The sequence below is a fragment of the Sceloporus undulatus genome, chromosome 5 (genome assembly GCF_019175285.1).
Source record: "Sceloporus undulatus isolate JIND9_A2432 ecotype Alabama chromosome 5, SceUnd_v1.1, whole genome shotgun sequence".
Lineage (NCBI taxonomy): Eukaryota > Metazoa > Chordata > Lepidosauria > Squamata > Phrynosomatidae > Sceloporus > Sceloporus undulatus.
Window position 1 is genome coordinate 174,683,218 of NC_056526.1, and position 16,214 is coordinate 174,699,431.

A 16,214-nucleotide genomic window follows, 5' to 3' on the forward strand; every position below is an offset into this window, starting at 1 on the left:
AATAAAAAAAAATCAGTTCAGAGGAGTGTTCTAACAGTGGGAACATGGGACCTGATTTGCCTCTCACCTGAAGTTGTGAGTGGTGAGCTGGGCTCCCTTGGACTTGCAAGCCTTCACCTGGCAGAACAGGGCCCTGCTTTCAGGGACCTGGCTTTGGGGCTGCTGTGGTCATGGAGGACAGTGACCTGGAGGAAGCGAGCCAGCTGCAGAACCTCAAATGAGTCAGGGCTGCTCAGATGGCTTGGTCTAGTTCACTCCCCCAGGGTTCTCTCTGAGTGGGCATTCTCTTCCTGACCACCTCCCCCCTACCTCCCCCCACAGCCCCCCCTCCTCCTCCTTTTCCTTTCCCTATGTGATCTCTGGAGCTGAAGTAGGGCTGGGGCAAGGAGGCACTGACAGAGCAAAGAGGATGAGAGCGAGAGAGAGCTGGCAGTCACCACTGCCATGGTTGAAATGGTTCCCTGGAGGATTCTGGCAAACAGCAGCAAGGTGAGGGGTGCACCAGAGGGCAGCTCAACAGGAGGCGGCAGAGCAGGAGTTGCCAGGGCCCAAGCCTTCCTGCCATGCCACTGCCCCTCCTCTATTGTTCTTTCTGTTGTTGTTGTGTCAAGTCATTTCCAACTTAAGGCACACCTGCCATGGAGTTTTCTTGACAAGGTTTGTTCAGAAGGAGTTTGCCTTTTCTTTCCTCCTCCACCTCTTCCTCCCTCCCTCCTGTCATTATCATCTCTCTGTGGCAGGCTTTCTTCTTCTCCCCACTCCCATGTCAATGTGAACGACAAAGAGGAGTAAATGGCCCTGGAGAGATTTGATCATCAAAATAACCCAATTTCCACACCGGTTTGTTTTGTACTGGAAATGAGCCCCACATGTGGAAAAATAGGATTCAGCAGAGGTGTTGACTTGCCTGCTCATGCCTCCCTGGATGTAATAATGAATGAGAGCCAGCTGCTGACCTTCATCAAAGCTTCATCAGAGAAGCTTATAAAAGACCAAAGGGGCTCTGGGAGCCAGAAGCTGCAAGACTGCAGAGGTGAAACAGGGTATAGAGAAGAGGCTGATGCCAAGGCCTGTGTCTTAATCAACTTTTCTTTGCTTGTTTAGTTGTGCCTTCACTTTCTCCCTGAGAGTCGTAATTCTCAAGGCATATTACCTTTGCAGGTTCTCCATATGTCCTTGTTTATATTTTTGCTAAAGGTCCCATACTGCAACCACTTACTGGCTAGGAGAACATCTTGCAACTACCAGTTCATGAAAAAGGTGCTCAGCTACCACATGTCACCTAACTAGATCTTCATCCTGAGATGACTTACCAGCTTCCCCACATCCAGAAACCACTTTTGCCAGACCCTTATCATACCTATTATGTTTTCTATCAAATGAAACTATCAAATCAAAACTATTTTCTCAAACTATATAGTCTGAGTGTGACTAAAAGGATATGCAAAATGAAGAGGTGCTGTATGCCTCTCAAATTCTGTGAGCAGCCAAAGCTCTTTCCTGTGTTCTCACCAGACAGACCTAAGAGTGACAAGATGGAGGGAAGGTCTTTGTGTAAACATTTCAAAGCCTGGCTAGGCTTATGGGGGGAAACATGGTCCTTCCAATAGTCTGGACCTGAGCCATATAGAGCTTTATAGATGACACCCAGAACCTCCAGTTATGCCTGAAAACAGACAGCCAATGGAGTGCTGTAACAAAGGAGATGTATACTAACTACAACTAAATTGAACCAATAGTCCAACTAAAGATCTTTGAACAAGCTGAAGTCTGCAAATAATCTTCCAAAGCAGCTACACAGTGAGGTGGGATATAACTAAGGTATGTGCGGCTGTAGCCAGATCTGACCTCTCTAAGAGTGAGTGGGCTGGTGCACAAGCCTTCACTGCAAATATACTCTTGGCCACCATAGAAATCTCAGCTTCTAAGCTTAGGCTGGAATCTAGGAGGATGCCCAAATTGCATGCCTGACTCTTGGGGTATGGAAGTGAACTCCTAATCCCATGCATCACGGGCTGAACCTCTGCTCCCAAATTTGCCTTTGAATTGACCAGGGACTTTATCACACAGGGAAAACTGGGAATTCAAACAGCCAATTGTCTCATGCAAAACGTGATATCACATTTAAGATTTTCAGACACATAGCTATTAAAGAGGCAACAAAGAGGTTATAGAGAGGCAATAAATAGCAACAAATCATTTTCTGGATTTCCGCATGAATTATTTGTTCCTGTTTATTGCCTCTTTATAGCCTCTTTAATAGCAACGTCCTGTGAAAATCTTAAATGCAATATCGCTTTTTACATGAGATAATCAGCTGTTTAAACCCCGATTTTGCCCTATTTCCCTTGTGTGATAAAGTCTCAGGAGACTATTGTTTTTGGATTAAGGTTCAGTTTGTTCACACCTAACCAACCTATTCCTGAGAGAGACACTGGCTGAGAAACAGTTTTCCTAGGTTTTAGTGGAAAGTGGAAATAGACCTTGGTGAGCATATTGGTGGAACCAGAACTCTAGGCAACCTTTCTTAGTAGTTTCATATGTATATTAAATAGCATCAGAACTCCACAGGCCAATAATCAAGGCATCAAACTGAAATCTCCCAGTGTTACTTTCTGGCCTTTCACCTCAGGGAGGAACTGAGCCACAATAAAAGAGTGCCTCCAGCTCCCATCACTGTGAGGGAGCCCAGAAGAACATTATTGTGGATGACATCCAAAGATACCAAGAGTCCAACAAAAACAAGAGGGATACACTCCAGCAGTCCAGGATAGTTTACATTCCCACCTCATTGTGGTTCACCCCAGTGGCGTCACTGGTCAGGTGCAGGGTGGTGGTGTCAGGTGACATTCCTGGTGGTGGGGTCCTCCTCCCACTGTGGTGAAGTGTGAGCATGGCCCTCATGGCTTTGCTGCATCCCTGGCTCTCTCCCTGGAGAGGTAGCTGAGGTAGCTGAGGCAGTGGCAAGGGCAATAAGGAGTGGAGCACACCCCTTGTGGCTTTGTCACCAGCCTAGGGAGGCAACACAATGGGTGAACAACAGTGGGGGTGGGCAGGACACTGCTGCTGCCTCCCTCAACAGCCCCCCCCCACCGCACCAAATGTCACTAGGTCTGACGGCACCACTGGTTCACCCTTTGTTGCTTGAGAAAATACAGTATCCCATTCACACAGTATGAGTTTTTCATGCAGATGGTCCCAGATTCAATCCCTATCATCTCAAGGCAGGACAAAAAATGCAACTTAATGACCAATCAGAGCTACTGCAGATCATTGTCAGAAATACTACTTGTTCCAACTCTATATAAGGCATGCTTTTATTATTATTATTATTATTAACCTTTATTTATGAAGCGCTGTAAATTTACACAGCGCTGTAAATGCTGTGTAATAAGTAAGGATAATAAGTTATAATGCTGATTATAACTTATTATCCTAAACTGTAAATTCATACTATCTTAGTGTTGAAGCATATTTAATATGTCACCTGATTTTGCAAAATAAAACTGCATGGACATGGAATCGGTTTTCACTCTGTACTTCTAAAGGCTTAAATCTTACCATGTATATTCACAAGTATTTTTTTCTACTGTACCAGTCTGTTTCTTCAGCTATTCTTCAGCTATTCCTCAGAGGCCATTTGCCCTATATCAGTGAGCTGGGAATTTACATGCTGGAATTAAGTGATCTCGTCCCAATGGTGACTTTAAAGCAAATCACTCTGTACAGGCAATCTGGACTCTCGCGGTGCTGTGGAGTACAGAGAAAGTGACTAGATGAAAGTAGCTGCATGAGGCTTCAACACAAAATAGGATTAATTTGGAGGAAGCAGCAGCAGGAAACATCAGGTTTGACTTACTAGATCTATGACTTATTAAGGCTAAGTATTGTGGGGGCCATAGCTTATTTTCAGTGCAGGATTGTGGTACAGATTATGTGGGTTTTTTAAAGGGATCACGAGTGTAGACTTATGGAGCAGGATATGAAAAAGATTCTTTCTCTTTCTGTCTATTTCACCCAGCCTGCTTCTCTCATTTCAATAAGAATAAATGGTAATGGAGGAGGTTCTGGGGCCACCATTCCCCTTTCCCCAAACATCCAGACAGAGAGTCAGTGTGTGGCATTCTGAAAAATTATGGCCAGCAACCAATGTAGACTCTGTCATTACTGTTTCAAAAATGTTTGAAAGGAAGAGCGGGATCTCTCATTGACCTCTCCCCATTTACTGATATATCATATCTCAATGGACTGTTTGTGAACAGAGCGTGAAATGTGGAGGACATTTGTTCAGCTTCATGAGAGCAAAGTGAGAATCAGACTTTGGCAATTTGATCCAGCAATAGTCTGAAATCAGCTGTTGGTACGGATGGAACCACTCTCAGGCAGCAGTATTTTCCTTGCCTGAGAAATATTTTTTGCCAGCTACCAGACAAGGTCAACAAGCATTTGTGAGGATGTGTTTTCCATAAATCAAACTCTCAAGAGGTGCCCTCTTGGAATGCAAGTGGCTCCATGAATAGAGAAGGGTTTAGAAGGAGAGGGGTCAGTGTACGTTCTCAGGTCCAGGGATTCATTTAGAGCAGGGGTGGCAGAAACTCGGCCCATCAAACATTATTTAATTCCATTTACCAGCCAGCCTGTCCATTGGTGAGAGATTATCGGACCGGTGGTTCATCCAGATCTGTGGCATGGCTCTGGTTCTCTGCTCATGTCATTCCTGAACAGGTCTTTCTCATTCTTTGTGTCTGATAAAGGGTGATCAGGAGCCTGAGGTACATTACAACTGAAAGGTGAACTAGTCACTTGATGTATAGAGCAAAGCTGTTTTTATTTATGCCCACTGATGACCCAGCATGGTGTAGTGGTCTGAGTATTGGAAAAGGACTCTGAAAGACCAAGGTTTCAAGCCCCATTCTGCTATGAAATACACTGAGTGAGCTTGGGCAAATCACACTCTCTCAGCCTTAAAGGAAGGCAATGTCAAGCCTCCTCTGAATAAATCTCGACAAGAAAGGTCCATGATAGTTACCATATGTCAGAGACAACCTGAAGGCACACAACAGCAACAATATCACCATCTTCATGGCATACACACCATCCCTTCTATCTCTCAGCATTCAGAATTGTGGGTCTAGTAATGCACCATCTATACAAAAAGTAAGAATACCTGAGGAATATAGTTTTTACAAAAGCCCAGAGCAATGATTAATGTATTCTGGTTAATACATGAATCCAAGCTTGCTTATCAACTGGCTCTCACTGCTGTGTGTTTCTATGCATCTTGGTTAAAAAAAAAAATCAAAATACATATTTTTGAGATTTTTTAAAAAAAATCTGAGGCACACAGTTAAATGCAATTTCTATGCAGATTTTTAAAATAAAAACTGCAGAAGAATGTAAAAATGTTTTGGAATGGACATATGGAGAAACACATGGAAATGTAGTTGACCAGAGAAAAACTTAAACATATCTCCAAAGCAAGAGTTTACTGTAGGCCTTCAGATAATTGAAATGAAATTGCGCTACATAGGCAATTTCTGAAAGCAGCCCACTGCAGAGGACTTTGTATCCACAAGAGATGATGGAAGGAAATAAAAGATGAAAGAAGGAGTCTAAAAGTCACAATTGCAACAAGCGTTTAATAAACAAAGAGTGTCAACAGTATGAGAGATGTAATTACTCCCATTATTCAAGAACATTATTAGAACATTACTGTGTTAGTATATTCTTATTTGTTTGTTATAGTGCTAGCTACAAGACACTAGCACCAAAATATTATGGGTAATATTGATTTTCCCATCCAAATGTTAACCATGGTTATCAATTGTGTTTCAGTTTTGCTTTCTTTTTAAACTGATTTCCCTGTACTGATGGGAGACATTCACTGAGGCTAAACTTATCCCAGTTCTCAGCCCAATACATTGCAGGAATGGTGTGTGTATAAAAGTAAAACTTTATAATTAGTAAACAGAGGCCAGTATTTCAGTAATAAGGGGCATCCAAATTTACATGTTATCTGCATGTTAACTATTCCAATTCAGTGAGGATTTTTCTAAGTTGCCCTGTAGATTGTGACTCCAATTCAACCTTCTGGTAACATCATTGTTTCTGTGAGTTGTTAACATGTTCAGTGGGAATCACATATATTTACATAAGTTATCTTATTTATTTATTGAATGTATACAATTTAGGATTTGATGTTGTTGTTGTGTGCTTTCAAGTCATTTCAGACTTACAATGACCCTAAGGCAAACCTATTACTGATTTTTCTTGTAAAAAAAAAAAAAGCCCTTGCCTTTTTTTGAGGCTGAGAAAATGTGACTTGCCCAAGGTCACTCTGTGGAATTCCATGGCTGAGTGAGGATTTGAACCTAGGTCTCCAGAGTCTAACATTCAAACCACTACACCACACTGACTCGGGACTTAGCTTTGTGTAAAACTCTTTCATGGCTGTTTTGCACACACAAAACAAAACATTTACTACACAGGAAACACATACAAAAAAGATGTTTCTTGTGTAAAGAATTCTTTTTTTTTCTATACAAAAAGAACCATGTGAAAATTTATCACAGAATAAATCCTGAATGACAAAGATTATCACTAAAATATTATTTTCATCAGATTTTTTGAACATTCAGGAAACATGTTTTTGACTGTTCTTTATTTAAAAATATTTTAAAATATTCTTTCCATTTCTAATTAGGAATGGCAAATGAGAAGACAATGGGGAAACAACAGATCATTCATTTTTCAAGGCTATAGTTCAAGCCTGACATGAGCCTCATTTCAATTATCAGGAATATCATGTGGGCAAAAATGATGAGGATACTGACCCTACTAGTACTGTTTATCTGATTAGTTTTGTTTTTCCTTATGAATAACATACTTTGGGTCATTGGTTCAAAGAGAAAAATAATGGCATTTGGTGAATTAATGTTCATTGCACTTGAAGGTGGGGGATACTATCACAGCGGCATCTAGGATGTAAAGTCTTTAGTCCTATTTGTGTTACTCCACCAGCTTAGCTCCAGCAGTGAGTGTCATGACCTCAATTCCCATAGGATCTTAACATCAATAACACTAAGTGTGTGGACAGAATTTTTCTCCTACTCTTTCTTTCTGATATTCATTAATTTGTAACTCCCCTGAGAGCTGGAACTAAAAAAAAGAAAACTAAAAAAGAAAAGAAAAGAAACCCCTCTTAGCCTCTCCATCTACCATACATAATTTATAAAACACTACAGTTAATTATGAGACTGAGCAGCCAGGAGCTCAATGAAGCTCAGTACAGCTGATTGTAATGAAAGACCCAGGATAGGTGATTAGTTAATCTAGAGAAAACTCAATGGAATATTCAGCAAATGCAACATTGCTCTTCTACAGACAAAGCAACAGAGTTTTTTCAGCACATGTTTATACTCAGAAGTAATGTGTGTGTTTAAGTACTTTCAATTCACTCGATGACTTTCACAGGATTTTCTTAGTCAAAGAATACTCAGAAGTGGTTTTGCCAGTTCCTTCAAAATATAGGAATGATACAGACAGCGCAAAAGCACTGTGCTCGCTCCATGCTAGGGTTACGGGACCGCACAACAACCACATGGTCCCTAACCCTAGCACGCACTGGCCACGGCATAATGGTGGTGCCCCGTGTACATGGACACCGCCATTATGACATAACGGACGCATAGTGTCCGCACGTCACGTCGCGCCAGTTACGCCACAAGTGTGCCATTGGTGCACTCAGACGTAACTGGTGCGGTAGAAAAAGAACCCGCTTTTTGCGGTTTCTTTTTCCTGTTGAGGGAAGCCATGCGGTTTTGCGGCTGTGGCTTCCCTCTGCAGGAAAAAAGGCAACTGCTACTCTGGACTTTTTTACAGGTATGTACCAGGCCATAGCTTACAGCACCTTGTATTCATTTGCAATCTCCCAACCAAATACTAAATAGGACTGACCCTGCTTAGCTTCCAAGATTAGATAGAATCTGGAGTCTTTAGAGTGATATTCCCAATAAATTGAATGGGGCTTGCTCCCAGGTAAAGAGTTACAGCATTGCACTCTGAGAGACATGCTGAACATGTTGACTAAACTCCTAGAATACAGTTAGTTAGCATGTTCACCACTATAGTGTTGAGTTCCAAACTGGGTCGACCAGAAATAACAGTATTATTATTGTGTTGTATTAAGATGGCATTAATTAAATAGTCATGTATCCCAGTAATGGGACTGTTGCTGGTGCATTTCTAGACTCTTGCTTTATTATTTCCTTTGGGGGGAAAAAGAAGCTCTTTGTTTCTACAATTCTAGTCAGGCAATAAAATCTTGCCACTGATGAGCGGCTGTACATCATGGTGAATGGGCTCCCTGAAGCTGAATGTCACACACTTTACACAGAAACTGTAAATGTGTTGACAATACTTCCTCCCCCCACCCCAAATTTCCCTGGAAATTGCTTATTTAGGAAAAGAGAGATAGAAATATAATTTCTCTTGGGAATTTCACACATGACACATTTTTCTATATTTTAATACACTGTTAAGGATTACAGAAGTGCCTGCTATGTTCTGTCTGTCTGAGCAGGCAGTTGATTCCACTTGAATTCCTTCACAGTCTTAAAAATGGGTGAGAAAATGAGATCTGCAGTCAGCTTTAATCATAGCATTTTATGAAATACATGTAACTAACTTAATTACACCCCCAGAGAATGGAGTCCTTCAGCATGCTAAACATGTTCAAATTTTACACATGCACACTCTCACATACATGAGCCACATGTGATTTTGGTCAGCATTATATTCTGGAATGTCAAAGGGGGGGGACCCTGAGATTTAAGTCTGATTATGTTCTTCTGAAGCATGAAAAAAATAACTCCTGTTGAATAAGCATGCAGAGATATGGCCAAGAGGAAGAGGAGAGGAAGAAGCTCCCAACTGAGCAGTAGCTCCAATTAGTCAACTGCAATCAAATTGCCCAAACCACAATTAAGAGAGTTTTAAGCCAATTTCATAATTTTAATTATTTATTCCTCCAGCAGTCCTCAAAGGTGCTCTTTCAGCATCAAGCCAAGCTGAAGACAAATCTCTAAAATGCAGCACACCAAGAATCTAAATCCATCTCTTTTGGGTATAAAACTTTATCTGCCTGGCAGAACACTGAAGCTAACTGAAATCACACTACTGTGGAATATGTGGCTGAAAGAACAGCACAGCACATCAGAAATCATCTTTACCCAGAGCAAGAGTTCCAGTGCCCCAGTTGTTACATCAGTTGTTAATCAATTGGACAGACCATCATTTAATAAATGAAGAGCGTTGGTTACATCCTCATGACTAAATCCAAGAAGGAAATGTTATAATCAGATTTCAAAAATCCATCTAATAAAGTCTGGATGACATATCTCACATACAGCTTGCATGATTTTTCTTTTACAAAAAACGTCTTATCAGCAGAAATATCTAGCTCTTCCCACCAGTACAATGTTCTTTCTTTCTTGCCTCCCTACATTTTATTTTGATTAATGGCATACTTTCTGTCACATCAAATCCAAGGGTTCTTTCACACTCTGTTGTTAATGGCCATCAAGTTAATTTCAACTTATAGAGACCTCATGAATGAGAGATCTCCCAGTCACCCTATCATCAACAGTGTTTAGGTCTTGCAAACTCAGGGCTGTGGCTTCCTGGATTGATTTGAACCATCTAGATTGTGCCCCTCCCCCTGCTTTTCTACTGTCTTCTACTTTACCAAACATCATTGTCTTTTCTAGGGAGTCATATTTTTTCATGATATGTTCAAAGTACGACAATCTCAGTTTAGTCATCTTAGCTTTTAAGGAGAGTGTAGGCTTAATTTGCTCTAGGATCCATTTATTTGTCCTTTTAATAGTCCATGGTATCCACAGAAAAACTCTTCTAAACCACCATCTGTCAAATGCTTTCTTCAGTAATCTTTCATGCTATTTTTAAAAAATTTTTTATACAGACTTAACTGTCATAATTTGCATCCCACATGATTTTGAGAATTCTAGTTTGGGGATGCACATGAGATCTCCAGAAGACCATTCTAAATACCTGCCAAAACATCAAATCCCTGTACTCCATAAGATGGAACCATGACAGTTAAAGTGGTAGCAATGTGCTATAATTTTGTGGTGTGAAAGAGAATTTTGGTTACTCAGGTCTCTTACAGATCCATATAGCTAAATGATATTTCTTTCCATTTACCTGCACATGTATGACAATGTGTGAAGAGACATAGCCCATAGATCCCCTTTGAATCATCTCTCTGGATGTTCTTCTTTCTATCTTATTATACAGCAGATGATGCAAGAAGTTCATACTGAACTAACAGCACATCTGGACTACTTTCACATTAGCTCTTTTCTTTAAAATTACCTTTCCTTTCCTCATGTCTTTCCTAGCAAGAATTCAGATTATGTTCTTGAAAGACTATTGCAAACCTGTTCTGTATTGTCCTGTTATGTTTCTCTCTCTCTCTCTCTCCCCCCCCCCCCCTTACAGGCTTAGCTTGTGGCAATTCTCCCTTTTCAATATGCAAACTATTTGAAATGCTACTATTTCCAGTGTGGAGATGCAAATTTCTACTGAAATTTTTATGCTGCTTTAACTTAAAACTTCTTTCCTTGTCATTTCTCCCAGGTCACTGATACATGTTCAGCATATCCTTAGGGTAACAATGAAAACTGAACCAATTCATTATAAGAGAAAAAGGATATTCAGAAGTATAATGAAGACAAAAGTATATTCACCATGGTCTTTTGACTGGTTAACATTTTGGGTGGTCTCCCGCCGCCCTGGTTTGCTGTGCAAGGGAGCTGCAGTGGACAAACTGCGCGGCTCCCTCACACAACAAAAAGAACCTGCAAAAAGCAGGTTCTTTCTGCGGTGCAGTTGTGATGCCGTAAGGTGCCAATGGCGCACTTGCAGCATCACAAAGGCACCCAGACGTGTGGCACCTGTATGTACAGGGCACTGCCATTTTGACTCCCTCATCATGTGAAAGCACCGCCCCTCGCACGTCATGACGGCGCCCCATAGGGCCCATCTACCCAGCCCAATTGTAAGAAAGGTTTTTCTTGATGACTACCATATATACTCATCTCTATGTCTAAAAATCTATGCCCCAAAATTGACCTCAAGATCCCAGGTCGGCTTATTTACAGGTCACTATGATAGCAGCTCTTTCAGATTTCTCCATGTGGTGCAAAGAGGATTGTAGCAAGAAAGAGCCAAACAGAAAGAGTCCTGAGTGATTGATTGATATTGCTGTTTGTTTAAGAGTGCTCCTCCAGCCTGCATATCTGGCTGGAATGAAAGCTAAAACAATGAAGAAAAGGCTCAGTGAGAGTCTCTCTTGCCATATGCACACATACAAACACTGAAGGAGCCTCCAGGTTTTACCCTCAACCTATCCACAGGTCATGTCAAAATCCATTATTTTGGCCCCAAAACCTACCCTAGACTTATACATGAGGTCAACTTATAGTTGACTATATACGGTAGTTACTTGGAAGTAGACATTACTAAAGAATCTTGGCTGGTAAATATAGTATGATGTTAAGAACTGTGAGACCCTATGTGGTGTAGTGGTTTGATTTAGGACTCTCGAAGGCCAGGGTTTGAATCTTTGCTCAGCCATGGACACCCACTGGGAGACTTTAGATGAGTCATGCTTTTTCCTCCTAAAGGCTGAGAAATGGCAAACTCTCTTTGAACAAATCTTGTTCAGAAAATATTGTGATAGGGTCATTTTAGGGTCATCATAAGTAGAAAATGACTTGAAGGCAACAACCACAAACTGCTGTGTGTATTCCCTGGCCTCTTGTGAAAAGTAATGTGATAGTAAAGGGCCTCCAGGTAGAAGCAATCTAGGACTGTGCTATCTACTCGTTTTTATACCCTTTATCTACTGTGATTTTTCTTTTTATCTCTTTCTATGTTTTGTGACCATGGCATATATCTGTAGTATTGCTGCTTCCTTCTAGATCAGCCTTTTCTCTCTCAACATTGTACAGAAGAACTGAAGTACCAGAGGAACACCCTCACAAAATGAACAAGCAAATATGAGGCAGGAAAGAAGCAGAGAAAAGGACACAGCATGCTAGACTTTCTGCCTACATGTGACAGCAGGAATGGCAGAGCGCCATGAGATTTCTATTTGCAGACATTTTCTTGTGATGTTATTTAAAGCAGTACAGTAGTCACTTCTGGACTCTTAAATCCAGAATGGTTTGGAAGGTAGCTGCACTTTTGTGTTATTGTTGTGTCGGGTATAATTTAGATTTACATTCAGCATGACTATACAGTTGTGGCAGAATATAGAGTAGTATTAAATCTATTGGTTCGAGGGTATGATTTGAAGGTGCATGATCTACAACTTTGCGGAAACTGTTTTTGTGGGGGGTATATATTCAGATTTCTTACAGATCGTTCTCCTATTGCACAGTGTGCCCTTGGTATCCACTGAGGTTTTGGTTCCAGGAGCCTCTATAGATACCAAAACCCATGGATGCTCAAGTCTCATTAAATACAATGCCATTATAAAATTGCATTGTATAAAATGTCAAAATCAAAGTTTGATTTTTGGAATTTATATATTTGTAAAATATGTTCAAGCTGTGGATGTTTGAATCCATGGACAAAGTATCCATGGGGGGATCCATGGATAAAGATTTCATGGATATAAAGGGCTGGCTGTAAAAAATATTGTTTCCACTAGCTCCCAGTAGCATAACAAAAGAATGTATATACAGAGAGGGTTATATTTTTTTTATCAAATGAGTAACAGTGATATTTAGCTGACTGATCAGTTGGCAATACACAGAGGGAGTAATAACTACATTAAAAATAAAATAAATACATGTGGGAAGTAATACATGAAAGTTTCAGTATTCATCAAAAATAGAATTCACTTCCAGGTTTTGTACTCTCAGGCTTTCCAATTTCAGCACTTCCTTCAAGTATTGTTGCTATTGCTGGTGAATAATCTTGTGAAGATTATACATACAAAACTATCATTCACTGTTCATTATCTTGCAGAAAAATGGGTTCCCCCAAAATTGAAAAACTTCAGCAACAACAATAACAACAACAAAAGAAGCTAAGATTCTTTGAAATTTGTAGTCTTATGGAGATAATTATTATGTGCTACAGTGCATGTAGTTTTTCTGCACCAAAACCCACCCCCCACCATCTGTCCTTTCCTCTATTTGAAAAGGTCCCTTCCCCCAAAAAAGCCCACATGCATATTTCTACACAGATTAATTCTTTAAAAGGTGTGAATTCCTCTTGAGAACAACACAGAATCCTCATTTTGCCATCCAGCCTCTGTTTAAAAACCTCTAAAGAAGAAGACTTCCCCAGACTCCAAGGCAACATATTCCTCTGACAAACAGCTCTTATCATGAGGAAGTTCTTCATAATGTTGAGCAGGAATCTTTTTTCCTGTAGTTTCCTTGCTCTGTTTCCTTGTCTCTGGAGCAGCCAAAAACAAGCGTGCTCCATCCTCAATATGACATCCCTTCAAATATTTAAACACAGCTATCATGTCACCTCTTAAACTTCCCTTCCCCATCCCAGACTCCTTAAACCATTCTTCATAGGACATGGCTTCCAGACCTTCCCCTATTTTGGTCACCCTTATCTAGTCAAGATTCGCAAGTTTACCGCATAGGGCTCCAGGCACGGGAGGAGAATGGTACAAAAGGGGCTGGGATGGGAACGGAATGAGTGGGGGACACATTTTACTGTACACAGGAATGCTGGCAGATGTCCCCGTTCATTCCTTCCATTCCCAATCCATCCCAGAGGAGGCGATTTTTGAGAACTGTTCTGAACAGTTCTCAAAAATTGCCTCCTCTGGGATGGATTGGGACTGGAACAGAATGAAGACTTCCGCTGCTGGTGGTGGCATTCCTGTGTGCAGTAAAATACGTCCTTCACTCATTCCCCACTTGTTCCCAGCCCCTTTCATTCCATTCACCTTCCGTTCCATGGAGCCCTGTGAGATGGGATCCGAACAGGATTTTTTTGCAAATTTTCATGTGATTATCACTTCAGAAACAGGAGAGATCCCTTAGGGAAATGAGTTTAGTTCAAGTTAGAAGATCCTTCATAAATTGTATAAACTTGCATGAACTGCATAACTACACATATTCTAGGACAGAAAACATGATTTTGGGGGAGAAAACATGTTCTTTACACAAAAAGCAATGTTTTTGGACAGGAACCAAAGTATTTATTAAATTTATGCCAAGCCCTATTCTACACACACACAAAAATGTTCCATGTGCAGAAAGCTCATTCTGTGTATGGGAAAAGAATATTTTTCTGAAAGATCACATGGCTTCTTTTTGAGGATTTCATGTTTGTTGGGACCTTTTTTTCATCATGGATGTAAAGATTATTTACATTTTAGGTTTTATGCAAGCTTTTTTGGTTCCCAGTAGTCAAAAGGCACCTTAATAATTTCAGAATTAAAATGAACAAAAACAAGGAGAACACAATTTATAGCAAAATACAAATAGACAAAAAGTATATTGCGGTTTCTTATATGCTATGCAACTCAAGCTGAGCATGTCATTGTTGCCTTTGCATCTGGTTCTGTTAGTGTGCATGTTGTTCTAACATTCTGTATGACAACAGATAAGATAACAGAAACAGATGCCAGTGTTTGTAATCTGTATAGAACCCACCAAATACTGAAATTTCAGGAAGTTAGAAGAGTTTGGATAACGGAGGGCAAAATCTATCCATTTTGCTTTTTTTTTTGCATCCAGATTTTATAAGAAATCTATGGATTTTTCAAAAAGAATTTCAAAATAACCTGAAATAAAGGCCCACCCATTCCGCATCATCCACTTTTAATGTGTCCAATAAATAAAAAAGACTACATTGTGAGCTGTTTGCCTCCAAAAGAATCTCTCATTTAACAGAGGAAAAAAGATGGCAACACGATTTCAGGAATTCAAATCCTGAGTTTAAATAATTAAATACTCAGAGACCAGGTTCTGGATAAACAAATCCATCATTCCAATTTTTTCCAATATTTGATTTTTTTATTTCCTTAACATGGAGATATTTGCCTATTTCTGTATATTTTAATAAAAAAAAACAATCTGAAATAAAATTCCCATCCATTCCTAGAATGGCTTACTGTTTTCAGAAGATTAAGGGTGTAAATTTTCACTTATTTCATTCTTGTATGCAAGAAATGATTGATTTTTTAAAAAGTTATCCTCAATAGGTGAAGTCAATGGGGGGTTGGGTTGTACAATTTTTGAACATTTTTCACACTTCAGAATTGTGTTTACATAGAAACTGTTTGCTTGAAAAAAACGTATGTGCAAAAAAGTTTATTTCTTCATATTTAAAATTTTAGATCCAAGATTTTTTGATGGGTTTTGTACAATAGAATTTTCACGATAAAGTGCAAAAAAATAAAACAAAAACAATCACACAGAGGGTGACCATTTTCTCAAAAGAGTGTCTTGGCTCCAAATCACGCTGAAGAGATAATCCTGTTTGAGACCATTTTAACTGCCCTGCCTTAGTGTCAGGGAATCCTGGGAATTGTAGTTTATTGTTGCCCCAGAACTCTAACAGACAAAGCTAAATGTCTCACAAAAATACAGATGAAGACACAGAGGTGTGACCCTAAACTCAAACTGAGACTGGAAGAACAAAAAAGTCTAGGGAAAAAAATGATCATTGCTCCTTTTTGTCACAAAAATACAGTTCCCAGAATTCCCTAGCACTGGGCCAGGGCAGTTAAAGTAGTTTCAAACTGGATTATTTTTGCATTGTGTTTAAGAGCTAAGTTGCATCCCTGCAGTCGAAATAATGTTGTTTGACACAACTTTAACAATCAAGACTCAATGCTATGGAATTCTGGGAAATAAAATTTTGTGAGACATTTAGCTTTCTTTGTCAGAGCGTTCTGGTGTCGCAATAGCTACAGTTCCCAGAATTCCACAGCATTGAGCTGTGGTAGTTAAGGTGGTATCAAACTGCATTATTTTGGCAATGCGGATGCAGCCTCAATATCACAAGACAAGAAAATTTGTGAGTACCTTTAAAAAAACATTAATTTTTAATATATATATATATTATAAGTCAACAACTATATACAAAACATATCACAACAATAAAGCAAAATAAAACAATTCATCTCACAATCTTGAACTGTGAGTATG

At 39.8% G+C, this 16,214-nt stretch overlaps 1 protein-coding gene across 2 annotated transcripts in view; it reads right to left on the reverse strand.

Annotated features, from left to right (window-relative positions):
• GRID2 (glutamate ionotropic receptor delta type subunit 2) overlaps nt 1-16,214 on the reverse strand; it is an 845,491-nt gene that overhangs the window by 533,336 nt on the left and 295,941 nt on the right. The gene's annotated exons all lie outside the window — the stretch shown is intronic.